This window comes from Protopterus annectens, chromosome 14.part0 (assembly GCF_019279795.1).
Source record: "Protopterus annectens isolate FY-2018-M chromosome 14.part0, PAN1.0, whole genome shotgun sequence".
Taxonomy (NCBI): Eukaryota; Metazoa; Chordata; order Ceratodontiformes; family Protopteridae; genus Protopterus; species Protopterus annectens.
The window spans coordinates 484,095,012-484,113,930 of record NC_056748.1 but is presented as its reverse complement, the minus strand read 5'-3'; the positions used below and the strand labels follow the sequence as shown (position 1 = coordinate 484,113,930).

Sequence of the window (18,919 nt, the reverse complement as noted above, 5' to 3'; positions counted from 1 at the left end):
TAGGGTCGATGAAGAGGCATTCGATGGAATCCCTCTTCCAGGAAATAATATAGACCCCAAAAATTTCATGTCAGTACTGTGGGGGAAAAAGCAAAGTTGTTAAACCAAGCTCAGCAAATAATTTCTGGTCAGTTACCATACTATTACTGTCTAGGCAAAATCTTTGGGGAAAACAGTATACTGTCAGCCAAACGAACAGAGTCAAAAACATCCATTCCGGTTTAAAGAAGCTTCATTTATTTATACCCAACATAACAACATCATAAACAGCACTGATTTTTTTTCAGGGTGAAGTGCAATAACTACCTTATAAACTCTCATTGATGATGACTTCCCTAATATGGGTGTGTGCAATTTAAGACTCTCAGTACACCTAACCCTTACCAAAGCTTTGATATGGATTGTATATTACCCACTGTAACTACTAGATCAGAAATAAGCAACCAAGTCCTTTCCCATTTCAAATATCTTTTAAGTAATACAAGCTTTGCAGCTCATAATGGTTCCACAGCTTCTTGCACATGCCTTCCAACTAAGACATTCTTCAAGAATCTATCTTATCTTTCATACTGTTCTTCATTTTCGTAAATATATTATAAACTGATATTCCCCACATCCCAGTCATCCTATACAGTAAAGACATGGTGACCTGCATACCTGACCAATCACATACCATTGTTAAAAAATATATACCAAGATGTCCAACCACTTTCAAAACTATCTACTGTGTAACAAGTTAATCTTAAACAAGCACAAAAACATGTACTCTCACACACACAGCCATGATTTCTGGATCAAAACCAAAAAACTTCCCCTTGTTCCTCTTGACTAGATAATACTCTGTAATAACTAAAACTAATTGCAGACAAGTTACTTCAGGTTCTTTGGAATTTGGTTACACCAGCAACTAAACTTCCAACATCATGGAGAAGTTACTGAAGCCAAAGCAAGTGAGGTCACTTTTCTGGACAAAAAAGTCTCGCTTTATCTCCAGCACAGAGAATGACAATAAACAAGAGTCCTTCTGAAACAAGTGGAATATGGTGTCTCAATAACCTCATCTGTCTACAAAAATAACTTCTCTTACTTTTAAAGTGCCACTAACCACTTTAGCCAATTCATCGTTCCTCCTTTCTAAGAGAACACCACTGTTCACTTCTTTAAAAGGATAAATGGCGACCTGCCCAGCAGCACAGAACCAAACTTCCACTAGCCTCCTAATTTAAAAAAGTATACAATCTAAACTCCTTCTGAGCCGTAGCCAGCTGGTTTTCTCAGTGTACTTCAGACAACAACCTAAGATCGCTTACCTCCCATATCACCTCCTTTCAAATGCCTAGAGCTAGGTTTCACAGCAGAATTTTTTTTTACCTTGTACCTCAGATATGGGAATCCCACCATTCTAAACTGAAAGAAGTCAACTCATGCACCAAATTCAGATCCCATGTAAAACATATCGGTTTAAAGAAGCTTCATTTATTTATACCCAACATAATGACTTATTTGATGCATTTCCAGTCTTCCCATTTGGCACATCCTACACTAACTGAAACATATTTATTGATACATATAAGGAGTGAAAAGGCTCTTCACACAGTACTGCATGTCATCATCCTGTTATTTCCTGCAACACTTCTCACCAATCCCCCTACGTAATCTTCTGCAATATGCTGTCCTGTAATGTTTTCAACATTCTTATCAAAAATTCTTCTTCGGCTTTTCGATTAGGGGTCACCACAGTAGAACTCCGGGTCTGCTAATGACTTTTCCATACATCCTTTTATGATTATTTTGTTACTGTAATGTTAAATAAAAACAATGATAACAACACAGGAGGCTCAGATGCAAAAGTTTACTAGTGTACACCAGGAGGCAAAAAACCATAGAAGTACAGAGTTTTGTCTGACATGATGCAGGAAATACACAATTTTATATAGGTTTAACACTCAAGCTGTGCCCACCTTACTGATGTGGTTAGTCACAGGGCACCTACATCATTATGGTCTACAATATTCTATTCATAAGAAAAAGCTGATGTTATACATTTTAAAAGTTTTCCCATGGGGATAATACAGCCTTGCAAAGCACCTGGTCAATTATAATGTCTTTCTGTAAATGTTACTCCTTCAAGGTTTCAGGCCTGTTCGAATACAATAGTTAGTTCAATCTTGTAATACACTTCTTTGTTCTTCTTTGCAACATTACTTCAGCAGCTGTGTCTTATCTTGGTAACATTCACAAGGCCAATTATCCCAGAGGAAGGAAGAAGATTTTCAATGCTTTATACATTTAATTTCCTGACCCAGCAGATAATCATTAGTGAAAAACATAAGCTTGCTGAGCTGGCTACTGCCAGGGTCAGAGTTCAAATACACTGCAGCTCCAAAGCTTCAAGCAATTACATGTAAAATCATTCTTATTGCCATATTGTAAATAGAATAAAATGCATTATATACTATTTGCTTTTAAACTAGCACTTTATACATGTTCAAATACATATTTTTCTAACATTTTCCTCCCTTTTAATACTTTTTATTGTATTCAGAAATATAAGCAATGTTTTATCATCCCCTAGCCTTCTCCCTTAAGGACTTTCAACTAGGCAAGTCATTTAGTTTATATTTCTGAAAGAGTTTCGTCTGGAATTAATAGTTCCAATTCAGTGTCTTGGTACAAAGTTTCAGTTACAAAAATATCAACAAAATCTTTGACTAATCTTTTCATGCAGGGGATCCCACAACAGACACATGCTCCCAATAGGAGCAGACCAACACAAATAGCAATCAAAATATTCATTAGGATAGAACCCCACCCACCAAACAGACTCTGGAAAAAGTTCATCAGTGGGTTTGGGCCTGGTTCAGTCATGGCCAATACCTGCTGTATTACCTCTAGGTGGTCATTAATCTCATGTCGATTGTCTGGTATGAACGCACAGCATTCTTCTTTGATAAGCGCGCACGTACCACCTCTCGCCGCTAGGGTGACATCAAGAGCCATTCGATTTCGTAGCACAACAGTTCTCATTGCATTCAGTTCATCAGTCACTAGTTCGAGAGCAGAAAAAGTTGCGTTACTCATTACTTCGAGAAGTTTTGACAGCTTTCTCAACTCCCAGATCGATTTGACTGCTCCATATGCTGGAAGTATTCCAGCCCAGGATATAACACTGTCACTCAAGTCCATATGAGTCAATTTTTCTTTATCTTTTACGGAATGATGGTCCTTCCATCCAGCTTCGATTTTTCCCACTGGATTTACAGGTTTTCCAATTGGATCTTCAGGTTTTCGGGCTACATCTCTTACATTTCGTATCTTACCTAGAGGTAATTCTGCAGTATGTCTTATGGCCGGAACCAGATAACCCAAAAAACAACTGCCGGACCAATTCTCAGGTAGCCATTTGTATGCCTTTTTCCCACAAACAAAATAACAGTTTTCTACTTTAGTACTGATGCGGGTTAATTCTGAATGAAACATTTTCTCATCTATAACAGACAATTGTTTATGTAAAACAGGATTTCTCTGCACATCTTTTAATGTTGTTTTCATTGAGCTCAAATATGAATCATAATTTGTATTACAAACAGTGCCTTTATCTTTAGCTTTAATATAGCATTTATAAGATATAGTTATGTTACAGTTACTCCAACCCACTTGGAGTGTGTCATTCCTGTAGAAACATACAATTCACTTCTGTGTAATCGGCAAATACAGTGCAATTTTGTCCTGTGATCTTACAGAACCTGTATCAAAAAGTAAATTTTCCCAAGTCTCATTTATCCCCAAGGGGACAGCGGACATCAACAGTCCTCCATATGCTGTTGGTATAGCAGTACAAACCCAGCAATTTGAAATGTTCATAGTCTCTACATATACATGCTTCATGGCTAGGTATGTGTTAAAGTTTGGATGCCAGTCTATAGACAGTTCATCATGTCTCTCCACTTTCACTTGTGTGGTTATATGTAGGAAGAACCACAACAAAAGGAAGGTCATCACAATCATAGTCAATAAATGCATAGTCAGCAAGATGATTAAACAACATCTTTGGGGTTGATCTGTGTTTTTGCTCTTGGCCATCCTGACTTTGTTGTGTGTCAGTCACAAAATGTTTATCAAGCTGAAAATTCTTTACCGGTTTACAGTGCGTCAGATGGACCCAGGACGACCTCTCAGCAACTTTGACTGCAGTAGGCGTCGCCAACAGTACCTGGTACGGTCCTTCCCACTTTGGACTCACCCAATTCTTCCTCTTCGTAATCTTCAACCACACCCAGGACCCCGGAGACAGCACTGCTTCCAACGGTCTGCTCTGTCTTTTATCTGAAAAAGAGTTCAACTGCAAAACAGTTTTATTTAACAGTTTCCTCATATAGCTAGCTAATGAGCTGTCAGCCTCTAGTTCTGCAGGCATGAGAGCTTTCCACTGTGGCACATAATATGCCCTTCCAAATATCACTTCAAAGGGGGTCAAACCCTTTACATTTGGAACTGTTCTCATGCTCAGCAGTGCCAAAGGCAAACAGCAAATCCAATTCTTCTGTGTCTCATTTACTAACTTCCTCAACTTGCTTTTTAAAATTCCATTGTACCTTTCCACCAGTCCTGCAGACTGTGGGTGGTAAGCACAATGATTCTTCAAGGAGATCCCGAAGAATCTCCCAAGTTGGTGAATCGTCTGATTAACAAAATGTGTCCCATTGTCACTATAGATTCTCTCCGATATGCCAAATCTAGGAATTATTTATTTTATTAGGGCCTTTGCCACTGTTGCTGCATCCGGATTTTTAGTTGGAAAAGCTTCTACCCATTTGGAAAACATGTCTATAATTACTAAACAGTATTTTTTCCCTTCACATTTGTTCAGTTCTATGAAATCCATACAGATAGTATGGAACAGATATGGTGGTATAGGAAAACTCCCTTGCTTGGGTTTGAATGCCCCTTGTGCATGATGTTTGTTACAGATATGACATGCTGCACAAAATTTTTGTGTAAAGTTTGTGAATCCATATGTTTGGGATATTCGATTTACTAACTGTACCATCCCCCCTGTTGAGACATGGCACTGCCCATGGCTCAACAAAGCTGCATATCTAAATAAATTAGACGGCAATATTGTCTTTTTCTCTTTGGAGATATACAGTCCATTTTCGAGGATTGCACCTCGTTTCTCCCATTTTTGTTTCTCAGCTTTTGTAGTTAATGCCTGCATCGTTTTTAACATTTCTAGATCTAAAATCTCAGAGGGTTGTAATTCCTCGGTTAAAAGTAAAGTTTCTGAGTCTGAGGCTGCTTGCTTCGCAGCTGCATCAGCTTTTGCATTTCCTTTTGAAATTGTATCCTGTTGTTTTGTATGAGCTAAACATTTACAAATAGCTACTTTGGTAGGTAGCTGAATGGAATCTAACAAGTTCAAAATAAGTTGCGCATGATTAATCAGTTTACCATTAGATGTTATCATTCCCCTATTTTTCCATTGTTGTGCAAAAACATGCACTGTAGAGAAAGCATACTGACTGTCAGTATATATGTTCACACATTTATCTTTCGCTAGAGTGCAAGCCCGTGTTAAGGCTATCAGTTCTGTTGCTTGAGCAGACAGGTTATGCTGTAAGGGTTGGGCTTCTAAAATCTCTGTATCTGTGACTACTGCATATCTTACTAGATTTTTCCCTGTAGGACCCTTTCTGCATGAGCCATCCACATAAAATGTCACCTCGGCATCATTCAAGGGTATATCAGTGAGGTCTTGTCTGGGCAAAGTTATTTGCTCAATTTCCTGCAGGCAACTGTGCGGTGTGCCATCCACAGGAGTTGGAAGTAACGTTGATGGATTTAATGTTGTACAACGTTCAATCACCATATGAGATGGGCTCAGCAGTATGGTCATACATGAAAGATGTCTAGCAGGAGATAGATATGCTATTTTTTCTTGCAGTAAAATTATCGCGACTGCATGAGGCACTCTCAATGTGAGAGGGTGGAATAATACCACTGAGGCCGAAGCCTGTACTGCCATTGCAGCTGCGACTACTGCTTGCACACATTGAGGCAACGATCGTGCCACTGGGTCTAACTGTGATGAATAGTAAGCTATGAGGCGTTGCTTATCCCCATGCTGTTGCGTCAAAACTGACGTCATGTATCCCTGTTTACAATCTACGGTCTGAAAAAATCTTTTGTGGTAATTTGGAAGTCCTAAAACTAATGATGAAGCTATCAATTGTTTTAGTCTGCAGAAAGCTGTTTCTGCTTCAGGTGTCCATTGTAATACATCTTGTGCTGCCATTGGTGTTTTATATATTAAATCAGCCAGTGGAGCAGATTCTAAAGCATAGTTTGATATCCAGCTCGACAAAATTAGTCGTTCCCAAGAAGGACATCATTTCCTTCTTGGTTGCTGGTTTAGGTGCCTGTAAAATCGCTGTTTTTCTGTCTTTGTCTAATATTCTACCTTCATTGGATATTACATATCCCAGGTATCTAACCTGTTTTCTCCAAAGTTGTAACTTACTTTTGTTTACTTTGTGTCCTTGTGCTGCTAAAAATTTTAATAATGCTATCGTATCCTCCCTGCATTGATGCTGGGTAGGGGCTGCTAGCAAGATGTCATCTACATAAAGTAGAATCTGACTACCACCTGGTGGGATAAACCCTGCCAGGTTGCTTGCCATTTCTTGTGCAAATATCATTGGACTTTCACAATATCCCTGTGGTAGCCGAGTATAGGTATATCTTTTACCCTGAAATGTAAATGCAAACCAATACTGGCTATCAGGATGTATAGGTATTGAAAAGAAAGCATTGCTTATATCTACCACAGTAAAATATTTTTGTTGTGGTTTCAAATCATTCAACAAGGTGTGTGGGTCTGGCACCGTAGGTGCTCTGGGTATTATTGCATTGTTTACAGCTTGTAAATCCTGTACCATCCGCCATTCCCTGTTTGCTTTTTAACAGGAAATAGAGGGTGTTACATGGTGAATCAAGAGATTCTACCAGTACTCCTTCCTTGAGTAATGCTGCTATTATAGGCTTGATTCCTTGCTCTGCATCTTTCCTCAAGGGGTATTGTCTTTTCTGTGGTCTAAATGCTGATTTTGGTGTAATAGTTATTGGTCCTGCTGTTTGAATAAGTCCTACATCTGATTTACCTGTTGACCAAAGAATGTTTGGTATGTCACACAAGGCTTTTTCTTCTTCTTCTAATAAGAATGCTAATCAGCTGTCTTCACTAGTTTGTAAGTGTACAGCTGGATGTGTCAGTGTTAGCCAATTCAATTTCTGTTTTTGTATTCCCTGCTCTGATAATTCTAACTCAGTTTGTTTTTCCCATCTTGTTACTTTTTCTCCTAAGTCCACCCATTTCACATCCTTATTCTTTGTCAAGCTGACATGTGGTAGTCGATTAGATTTGTACAGTGTCATAAATTCCTGAGGTAATGAACAGCTTACCACACTGTTTCCCTCAGTATCCCAATACAAGGTTCGTAATACTAATCTGTTAGCAGGATTTTTAAATAACTCTTGCTCATATTCTTTATCAGGTCCTGGCATGCTACAGTAGTATAGAGTACAATGTAACAAATGCTGTTGGTCAGTGTCAAGGGAGGGGGCCTTACTGATGGCTACATTCATCAGTTCCTCAGTTACTGCCCCTGGACCAGTCGTAACTAGGTCCTGGCTGTACCAGTAAAAAGTTTCACCCTCCGGTCGCACCACAAAAGTATCCATTTGTCTTTGTGCCTCCATACCCTGCATAGTGGGAACCACTGCTATGCCAAATATCTGCATAAGATCTCTTCCCAGTAAGTTTACTGGACATTTTGCAGAAACTACAATTTTACTTTTCTGAGTCATACCTGAAACAGGGTCAGTTATTGCTATATCATGGGAGAGTGGCTCCCTATATAGCTGTCCATTTGCTGCTTTCACTAATATATAATCAGGTGATTCGGAATATTCTGGTAACTTTGAGGGGTGTATCAAAGTTCGTGATGCTCCTGAGTCACACAAGAATTTTACTTCCCTTCCTTCCACCAGAAGTGTAACTTCCGGTTTTGTGTCTGCCAGATAGAGCTCCAAGCTCAGTAATGCCAAATCTAAAATTTCACTTTCTTCATCTTCTACATCTGCTTGCATTTCCTCTGTTCCTGCCACTACATTTACATTTGCCCTTTGTTTGTTTGCCTTTCCTGATGATTTCTGACTTTCATCACTATCATATAGTCAGTCCTCATCACCTTTATTTTCTGTAGTCACCTTTTTATTTAGCCTGCAATCCCTTGCTATTTCCGCACTTAAAGCACTCACCTTTCTTTTTTCTCTCTTCAAAATCTTCTGACCTTTTCTCAGATTGTCTATTTCCCTGGGTATTTTTCTTACCCTTTTTACCTGACTGTACTACAAAGACCTCAGCTCCGTCTTCAGCTGTGAAGACTTGTGTCTTCTTTTTCTTTTTACTATTAAAGTGTCTTTCAGCATGTCTAGCATATTCAAGTAAGGCTTGTAGCCTACTTGTTCGATGATCTATCATATGCTTTGTAATAAAGCTACTGATAGGTGCAATGCAACCTTTCAAAATGCATTTTTCAGTTGCTGTTCATACAAGGTATCATGTGTCTGATTTTCAGGAATAGCCATACCACTATGGTTATTGAAACATTCCAATAATCTACCATAGTACCCATCTACAGTTTCATTCTCCTGTTGTATGCATTGATTAATGCAAGTCCAATCTGCTCTAGGTTTCCATTTTTCAGAAATTCGGTCTGTAAGACCTTTCACTCTGTTGTCTAGTTCTGCGTCACTATGTGGGAGTGGTTTAAGCTCTGCATTACGAGGATTCCAGGTGCCACAAATCATGTGCCAGTCTGGACCCACAATCTGTCTAACTACCTTTTCTACTTCTTCCCCATTCAAGTGGTAACTTAGTCTCATACCTTGCAAATCTTGTAAAAACTTTGTGTAATTAACTTTTGGATGAGGGATTCCCTCTGTAGCTTTCCGAATATCTTCCGGTGTCCATGATTTATATACTAGAAGAGTTGGGTCCTGCCCTTCCTGAGGATTTGGTACCTCGATTAGTGGACAGATTTCTTCCTCACTCTCGTCTGTTTCTCCCTACTTGATATAAGTCTGTGTCCCCAAGTGTTTTACGTGTCCGGGACCTAGTTTCAGTAGGCTCTCTAACAAATGGTTTTAGTGCTCTTGTGACTTCAGGATAACGTGGAGGTGGACCAGCTTGTCCTCCTGCTTCATATCCTGAAAAAGGCATTGGAGGGGGTGGAGGAGGAGGGGCCGTCGCTATTACTGTATTATTATCCTCTTTATCTAAAAATAACGTCTTAGCATTTTTAGTTTTTTGTTCCCTTCGGTTTACTTCCTTAATCCACCTGTGTGCCTGAGGAATGCCTAATCGCTGTTGTTTTTTTGCCTGACCTTCTGCGTCAGATTTAAGCTGTTTTAAAAGTTTAACTAATAATCTTATTTAATTTACCGTCAAATCCGTATTTATTAACCCATTTTGTATAATACCTTACATTATCAGCCTGTTGTAATTGCATATATTTTGCGTCATCAGTTAGGGGCGGATCTCATGAAGTTTTAGTGCACTGATTTCCCATTCTAAAAGAAAATGTTACGTAACCCTTTTCACCACGTGGTATTTCAGTTCCTTACACAGTTTATCTAGAATAACTGCCTACCTTATTCTGTTTTCCTGATCTCTGACAAAATATACAGTAATTTCCTTTTGTCCCTGATCTGTATAACAAATCTCTGACAATGACATTTACTGTAACCTAGTCCCTGATCTAAAACAGAAAAAAGGCAAATATCTTCCTACCTGAGCCTCCTGGGTCGACCAGTTCGAGACCGCTCTTCGGCCGCAGATCAGAAAGTGGCCAGCCTCTCAAAATGACAATTCAGTCAGAGGTCTTTGTGTTTCAAGAAGAACCGTTTCGGTAGCTTCTCCTGCGCAGTATTCGACCACCGGTACACTCTGATCTGTAGCTGTCTGAGGGCTTCCGTTTACCGAAGGACCAAACTGTTAAATAAAAACAATGATAACAACACAGGAGGCTCAGATGCAAAAGTTTACTAGTGTACACCAGGAGGCAAAAAAACATACAAGTACAGAGTTTTGTCTGATATGATGCAGGAAATACACAATTTTATATAGGTTTAACACTCAAGCTGTGCCCACCTTACTGACGTGGTTAGTCACAGGGCACCTACATCATTATGGTCTACAATATTCTATTCATAAGAAAAAGCTGATGTTATACATTTTAAAAGTTTTCCCATGGGAATAATACAGCCTTGCAAAGCACCTGGTCAGTTATAATGTCTTTCTGTAAATGTTACTCCTTCAAGGTTTCAGGCCTGTTCGAATACAATAGTTAGTTCAATCTTGTAATACACTTCTTTGTTCTTCTTTGCAACATTACTTCAGCAGCTGTGTCTTATCTTGGTAACATTCACAAGGCCAATTATCCCAGAGGAAGGAAGAAGATTTTCAATGCTTTATACATTTAATTTCCTGACCCAGCAGATAATCATTAGTGAAAAACATAAGCTTGCTGAGCTGGCTACTGCCAGGGTCAGAGTTCAAATACACTGCAGCTCCAAAGCTTCAAGCAATTACATGTAAAATCATTCTTATTGCCATATTGTAAATAGAATAAAATGCATTATATACTATTTGCTTTTAAACTAGCACTTTATACATGTTCAAATACATATTTTTCTAACACATAACAACCCACACCAGGACAAGGAGTTTAGAAAATAAATGTGTTGTATTTTCTATGTGGCAGCTTTAATCCTCAGAGCTACAATAAAAACTGGTTAAGGACCATTTGATGATAACCTGGTTAAGAAATTTTTAAAGGATAGTGAAATAAACAGAGGCCACCTTACATACATTTCTAAATTCTCTAAATACCTTTGTTGTAGACATCCCTCCCCAACTCACTCATTCACTGTTTCAGAAGCTGTTTCTGTGAATAAGTAGCAGTGACAAAATTACTCCCATGTAGTTTGACTGGTTTATTTTTTCTAGTTCAGTTTCTTAGTGTCGTAACTTGAGTGGACCACACATATCCGAGTCAGGGCATACGTAAATTACATTATAGGTTCATAGGTTGGTACTAGGCTATCGGCCCTAGGGCCTATACAAGCCTAGCCATAACAATTCCATGGCTATTTTTCCCCACAGTATTTACTTCCCTGGACTCCTGTCTAGCAGGGCGACTGATGTGATCCAGGGGTAAATTTCCTTTCTCCTATCCAGTCGTCAAGGTTTCTTTTGAAGAGGGCCAAGGAGGCACTCTGCTTGACATGTATGGGCAGTCTATTCCAGAGTATGGGGAGTCTCTGGGCCAAGAACCTTCCCTCCAGCATGTTTTGTTCATTGTGATGACAAGGTTTAGGTCCGTGGAGCGTGTGGCTCTGATAGATTGGGATTTCTTTAAGTGTAGCATGTCCAACAGCTTTGGGTTTGACATGGCCTTGTATGTTAAGCAGAGATCGCCTCTGAGTAGATGATATGCGACAAGAGTATAGGTGGAGTTTTTTTAGACGGTCAGCATAGGGCATCTGCTTTAGGCCTGTGATTCTTTTAGTGAGATGTTTCTGCGGCCTTTCCAGTTGTTGCAGATGTCTTGTGAGGTACATACCAAACGGGGCATTGTACTCTGTGATGGGTCTAATGAGGGATGAGTACAGTGGGACAATGACCTCCTTTTTTCCGGATGAAAAGCCCTTAGTGATGAGGTGTGCCACATAGAAGGATTTCCTGACTGTTATGGTGATGCGGTTATTGAAGGTGAGACCACTGTCCACCTGTGTTCCTAAGTCTCTTATCACACTTTTGGTGTTTAGTGTACTGCCACCTATGTGGTAATTCATGGGTACATGGTTTTTCCTAAAGGGGATAACTATACACTTCTTGGCATTGAGCTTGAGCACATGGCTCTGGCACCAAGCATCTGTTTCTGTAAGGCCCTTTTGTAGAATATCCACATCATTTGGGGATTCAGTAATGGCTCCCAGTTTGCAGTCATCTGCGAACTTTGTTAGCCAGAGTCCCTTAGTGTTGGCCTGTACTTCAGAGAAGTAGATGCCAAATAAGAGCCATCCCAGGACTGAACCCTGAGATACTCCACTTGTCTGGAGCTGGATTTGGAGTCGGCTACTTTTACAGTGTGGGTTCTGTCAGTAAGCTAGTTGGCAACCCATTGAGTGACGTAGGGATTTATGCCCAGCTTAGTAAGTTGATCTATGATTCCAGAGTGGGGAATGGTGTCAAAGGCCTTGGCGAGGTCCATATAGGCTGTGTGGACCGCCTTACCCTTGTCCACGGCTCTGGAGACTGATTCGAAGAAGTCAGTCAGGTTCAGGAGACACGATCAGCCCTTCACGAACCCAAACTGGGTGGGGTCCAGTGTTTGAAGGCTGCCAATGTTTTTGTTTATAAGTTCCATGACCTTGCAGATCAGGCTCGTCAGACTGATGGGACGGTAGTTCCCGTTCCATGATAATATGTTCCATGGCCTTGCAGATCAGGCTCATCAGACTGATGGGACGGTAGTTCCCAGGATCCAAGGTGAATCCCTCCCTTGTGGAGTGGGATAACTGTAGCTGTGCACAACTCAGTGGGCATGAAGCCTGAGATGAGGCTATGATTAAACATGACACTTAGGTGAGGTGCCACTTCATTTTGTAGTTCATGTAGTACACAGCCTGGGATGTCGTCTGGTCCCATGGATGCTGTATTCTTAGCTTTGGAGAGTGCGGTTTTTACCTGTGTGGCCATGATTACCGGAATTTGGCAATCTTTCAGTATTGAGATGGGCCCTTTAGGGGGTGAGAGGGGGGTGAAGTTGGTACTGATTCGATCTGCTAGGATATTAGCAATGTCCTTGGGATCAGTATATTTAATGCCATTCTGTTATTTTAAATGCATACTTTTTCCATATTTGATGTATCCAAGTGCCCTTACTTCATATGGATCTAATTTCATGCACGTTCTGGTGTTTCATAATTTTACTCATTTTTGTTGTGGACCATTTGATACATCAGTCACTGTAACGAATTCTCTTAATAAGATAATAGCAGAGTTCATTGTTTGTGTCTTTCGGCTTTTCCCGGTTAGGGGTCGCCACAGCGGAACTCCGGTCCGCTAATGATTGGTAGTGGATTTTTACGTACCGGGTTACCAGCCCTGACGCACAACCTTCAATGAAGGCATGCCCCATTCACGTATGCCTCAACACAGAAGACGCTCTAGCTGAGAATCGAACAGGATAACGTCTTGCTATGAGGCAACAACGCTACCGCAGCACCTTCACCGCAGTAGCAGAGTTCATTGAAATCTAAAAAGTGGTGTTCAGAAACGGACCTCTGAGTCAGGCACACAGGAATTGTTTCACTAAGATGTACTTTTGTCTTCTTTTAATACGGTTGTCTTTCTTTCACCATACTTGCCTACATACTGTATCATTCTAATGTATTAGGGAGGAATTCTTCTGTACTTGCCATATGATAAGAATGAAAAGCATAGACTATCACAGGATACAACGGCTGTTTCATTTTTAACTCTGTCTGTTTTATATTAGACAGTATAGGTTAGGTGGAACTACACTATCGGGGAAAGGAAAAATGTATGGCATAGTCTGTGGTTATATCTTAAAAATGCAATTTATATTTTTTAAATGTGTTTAATCAGTGAGACATAGTTATATTTTCTTTCAGTGCTAGTCTACGAATAACCACGTTTAAATCAAATAAATAATGTTGCATAACATAAATATTCGTGTTTTTTAATACCTATAAATCCATAACATAAAAAATAATTACAATGACAAACCCAGCTTCCTGAAAAATACTGTTTTCCTGCTGATTGTAGTATTTCAGCAGACAGCACTATGACCTGCATTTAAGCTGTTTAGGTTAACAACCCCCGCCTGCGACAGAATGAGTGACAGACAGCGTTCCACCTCCTCTTCCGATCTGCGCTAATCTGGAACCAAACAAGAGCCCTGGACTGTACCAGCAGATACTTGTTAACAAGGGAAGCAACGCGGAAGGAAAAAGGTGGGTTCAGTGTGTTTGCAGTTTGTTCCGGAATTCTCATCTTGTCCCGTTTTAATAATATTGGTTTATCCGGACTGGTGGAACATTCTACACTCAGATCTAGCATTTGCTGTGTGCGTTCTGTTTGTGTTCCTTCTGCGCTTCTAGACGCAATGTCCCCTGGGTGGGATTTGAGCGCTCATGGTGTAGGTTTGCAACTGTGTTATCATTCATTTCACTTATTTCGCATATATTAAGTAAATTTTACGTTTCGTAATTTGCTCGACCCTTTACACATTAAATTAGGAACCTAGCTAAGGAAAGTTAGAGAACAGAGAACCAGTGCATTCGTCACGTTACGTCGTTAGCCGACTGAAAAAGCTGCTGCCTGCGCCTTTAACGGAGTCGCTTTTTAAATGAATGGGTGGGGAAGGGTATGGTTACTATAACAAGAAGCTGTCTCGTAAGTGGTTGGAGATGGTAGTATTTGGATATTTATCGTTGGTGTGCTGAAACGTTGGGGGGAATCTCTAAAAGATAGCAACAATTAGGTTATTTATTTATTTTTTTAGTGAGAATAGTTGTGGTCGTACAACCCTTGGTTTCAAACCGTTCAGCTGTGTGTTCCGGGTTTATTTATATTGAAAACAGCAAAGAATAGTGCAAAACTACTAGTGAGCTGTGTGCCCAAGCACACGCAGCAGCTACAAAAAACGGGCGCTGTGCTTGACTCTCTAATGGTTTTGAGACTGTCCAGTCTGCCAGTGTCAAGTAGGGTAACATCAACATGTTGTCTGATGACGACAAACTAATGTGTGTAGTACCCCTGTTTTTCATTGAAAAGTAGGAGACGTTCATAACAAAATTGTTATCTTACTACTCGGACATTACGAAACTGCAGACAAAAATTAAGTTTAAGCAACACTGCTCCTGTCCACAACTACTAAGATTCTCGATTAATATTTCTACAGCAAAAACAAAAGGACATATTGCTTTGGCATTCGTATTACAGAAAAGTAGTACTTCACACAATGGTAGAATACAACAAAACAATTTCTTTGGCGCCTATTCATATGCAACTATAAAAACGTGCAACAGACTATTTAACTTCAAAGCAAAACTATATTTCAGTAGGTGAAATTTACAAAACGACCTTATGGGTGCAAGCTTATTTGCTAACCACTACATATTTTTGAGACACACACACACTATTGGGCAATGCTGGGCCATGCAACAGTCTGATGTTAACCAGTTTCTTTCACCCAGCCTCTCAAGTATTTAAGCAATAACCGAAGCCTGAGTGATTAAACAAAGGCAACCGTGGGGAAATCTTCAGTATACCACAACCACAGAGTTGATAATTGCTATTCCACAATGACATTATTTAAGGAAAACATACTTATTTTTCTTAAGTAATGTCTTTGTATAACAGCCAGGAGCGGCCTTAGGTCAACTGGTGCCCTAGGCAAAAGGGCTCCACAGCGCCCCCCCACCACCTGGTGCTCCCATCCTGGTCTACCTACACCAAATAAATACTGGAAAAGCGCCCCTACTAGAGCGGCAGCCGCCTAGTTGGCCTATGCCTAAGGCCGGCTATGATAATGGTCGATACTGTTCTTCCGCCAGTTGTGGTATACTGCTTCTTCATTTTGATGTACTGCGCAGGCATATGGGACTTGCGTTCCCACGCATACCCAGTACATCAATGCTTTGAAACAGACGCAACAGAGAAAAGAAAGTCTCTGTTTTTTTGCAATTGTAAAAAAAAAGGTTTGGGGGCACTTTATACCGACGAAAAAAGTCCGGGCGACCAGACCTTTTTCCGTTGGTACATTATGGGATTTACAATGGGCACGCTGGTCAGCATGCACGTTTTCGAATAGTAATAGGGAGTCATTGTATAATAGTACTTTTAGAAGCTTCTAACGTGAGTAATTCGTTCCTAAGGTAAGAAAGGGGCACAGCAACAGGTGTTACAGAGAAAGCCCCCCCCCCCCCATGAAGAAGGCATATGCAACTCATGCTCTCCTAAGTCCATGGTCATAAACCCTCGGAACACATTTTTGTTATCTTCTGTTTGCACCATACCGCTGAACCCGTTACCACAGGAAATCTGTACAATGTTAGAAACAATGGGGGGGGGGGGCAAAAATCTGCGACATTTTAATTATTGATTTTTAGAAAGTTGCTAGAATAACAGGTTTTGCGTTCATATGCATTTTCTGAAGGATTTGAAGTCTGAAACTCAAATGTCTGTCATTATTTAGGGACTTCAAATTTTGAATCATTTGTCAGAAAACAAATTTTAGGAAGAACAGATCAAAAATATGAGGCAAAAATCTGTACAGTTGGAGAGTTTGGAGAGGTAAGGAAAGTCACACAGTATAGTTTAAACTAAAATATAGTATGTTAACTGTCCCTGATTTCTGCCTTGTACAGTTTTTGATTTTAGGTTAAATTACTAAGGATTATAGTTAGTGAATGACAGATATTCTAGTTTCATATGTATTGTTGTTCATAGACTTCCAAGATGGCTGCACATTGATCAGCAACTTTTTTAGTTCTTGTAGTGTGAAAACAAACTGAGAAAAAGGAGTCGGTGACATTTTTGGGGGTAAAATTCACTCGCTGGCTAGGAAGTACTCTGGTTGGATGCCAGTAAATTAGAAATTTAGAGAACCAGAAAAAGGGAAAACACTGGCTGGGAAGAATTCCTGTAGCGGTTCAGCATGCTTCAGCTTCAGCACAAGAGATGGCTTCCAGTGAATTAAAGGGGGGAAAAAAACAAACACACTCATGATTAAACTGAAAGAATATATCAACTCGAACAACAAAAGGCTGGATAAATTGAAGCTTTTAAGTAGCTATTCAGATACTCTATGTTTAGAAAATGCATGTTGATATAAAACCTGTCCTCTCTTGGTTATGTTTAGTTTTGTCCTGTGTTCTTCAGAAGATATGTGAGAGCTATGACAGTACACAATATGGAATGTGGAATAGGCAAATACACAGATCTGAACCTATCAATAAGTCAAACTTGGACATGCTATCATTTCAAATAATCAAAGTTAGACTCTTTCTTTAATGGAATATAAAAGGTTGCAGGACAGACCATGCCTACAGCCGGTGCAAAGGATCAGATTTAAGTTTTCTGTCGAAGTAAAAGTTCACAATTGCAGAATTTGGGGCGATTCAGTTTTTCCATACAGTAAGGTGTTTCATATATAAAATAATTGCTTAATGAAACTATTAGGAGTATAGTTAGAAATCATTTTTGTCCTAAAATCTCAGGGCTTTTTTTTTTGCTGGATGCAACTGCTCAAATAGGGACAGTTCTGTGTAGAGAGAGACCAGTGGTTCATAGGTGTGTACTAGGCTAATGGCCCTGGAGCCTTTACAAGCCTAGCCCATAGGATTACCCTGGCATCATGCCACCCGACTTTAGTTCCCAGTGCCTCTGTCGAGTAGAGCCACTGGAGTGATCCCTGGGGTGAATTTTCTGTTTCCCATCCACTCATCAAGATTTGTGTTGAAGAGGGCGAGTGAGGTGCTCTGTTTGATATGTATGGGAAGTCTGTTCCATAGCATGGGCAGTCTCTCTTTTATGAACCTGTCCCTCCAACACGTTCTGTTGATTGTGGTAATGAGGTTTAGGTCTCTGGAGCATGTGGTGCAGAGGAATTGCGATTTCTTTAGATGTAGCATTTCTAACAGAGCTGGGTCAGGCATGGCTTTGTAAGCCAAGCAGAGATCATCTCTAGGTAGGCAATATGAGACAGAGATTATTTGGTGTTTTTTGAGTCTGTCCATATAGGACAAGTATTTAAGGCCTAGGATCCTGTTTTTGTAAGCTACTTTTGCGGCCTCTCCAGTTGTTGCAGGTATTTAGTGAGGTACATGCCAAATGGGGCATTGTACTCCATGATTGGCCTAATGAGGGAAGAGTAGCGGGAGACAATGACCTCTTGCTTCCTGGATGCAAAATCCTTAGTAATGAGATGTGTCACACAGGACTTTCTAACCACAGTGGCAATGTGGTGGTCAAAAAGAGAGGTTGCTGTCAACCTGTGTTCCCAGAGCTCTTATAACACCTTCTGTGTTCAGTGAACTACCATCGATGTGATAATTCTTGGGAACCGGGTTTTTCCCAGTGGGGATGACAACACATTTTTTTGGCATTGAGCTTAAGGCCATGGTTCTGACACCAGTCTTTGGTCTCAGTGAGGCCCTTCTGTAGGATGTCATCATCACTTGGGAAGTTAATAATGGCTTCCAACTTGCAGTCATCTGCGAACTTTGTCAGCCAGAGTCCCCTCGTGTTGGCCTGGACTTCTAAGAAGTAGATACCAAACAGGAGGGGATCCAGGACTGATCCCTGCAGGTCTCCACTTGTGACTGGTCGGCAATCTGACTTGGAGTCAGCTACTTTCACACTGTGGGTTCTGTCTGTGAGCCAGTTTGCAACCCACCTAGTGATATAGGGGTTGATGCATAGCTTAGTGAGTTTTTCTGTGATCCCTGAGTGGGGAATGGTATCAAAGGCCTTGGCCAGATCAAGGTAGGCTGTATGAACCACCTTGCCTTCATCCATATACCTGGTGATTGACTCAAAGAAGTCGACCAAGTTGGGCAGGCATGATCTACCCTTCACAAAACCAAACTGTGTGGGATCCAGAGTTTGGAGATTCCCTATATTCTTGTTTATTGGGGCCAAGATGATGCGTTCCATAGCTTTGCATATCAGACATGTCAGGCTAATGGGGTGATAGTTCCCTCCTTTGTGGACAGGGATGACTATAGCAGTGCACCATTCGGGAGGGACAAAGCCTGAGGT

The 18,919-nt window shown here is 40.4% G+C and overlaps 1 protein-coding gene across 2 annotated transcripts in view; it reads left to right on the top strand.

The window, feature by feature from the left end:
• ZBTB12 (zinc finger and BTB domain containing 12) overlaps positions 1-18,919 on the top strand; it is a 78,839-nt gene that overhangs the window by 18,439 nt on the left and 41,481 nt on the right. The window contains exon 1 of one of the 2 annotated variants that reach the window (XM_044056240.1): positions 14,007-14,106. The exons of the other annotated variant lie outside the window; for it this stretch is intronic. The gene's annotated coding sequence lies outside the window, so the exon portion shown is untranslated. Of the gene's footprint in view, positions 1-14,006; positions 14,107-18,919 lie in introns of those variants that run through there. 2 annotated transcript variants of the gene reach the window in all.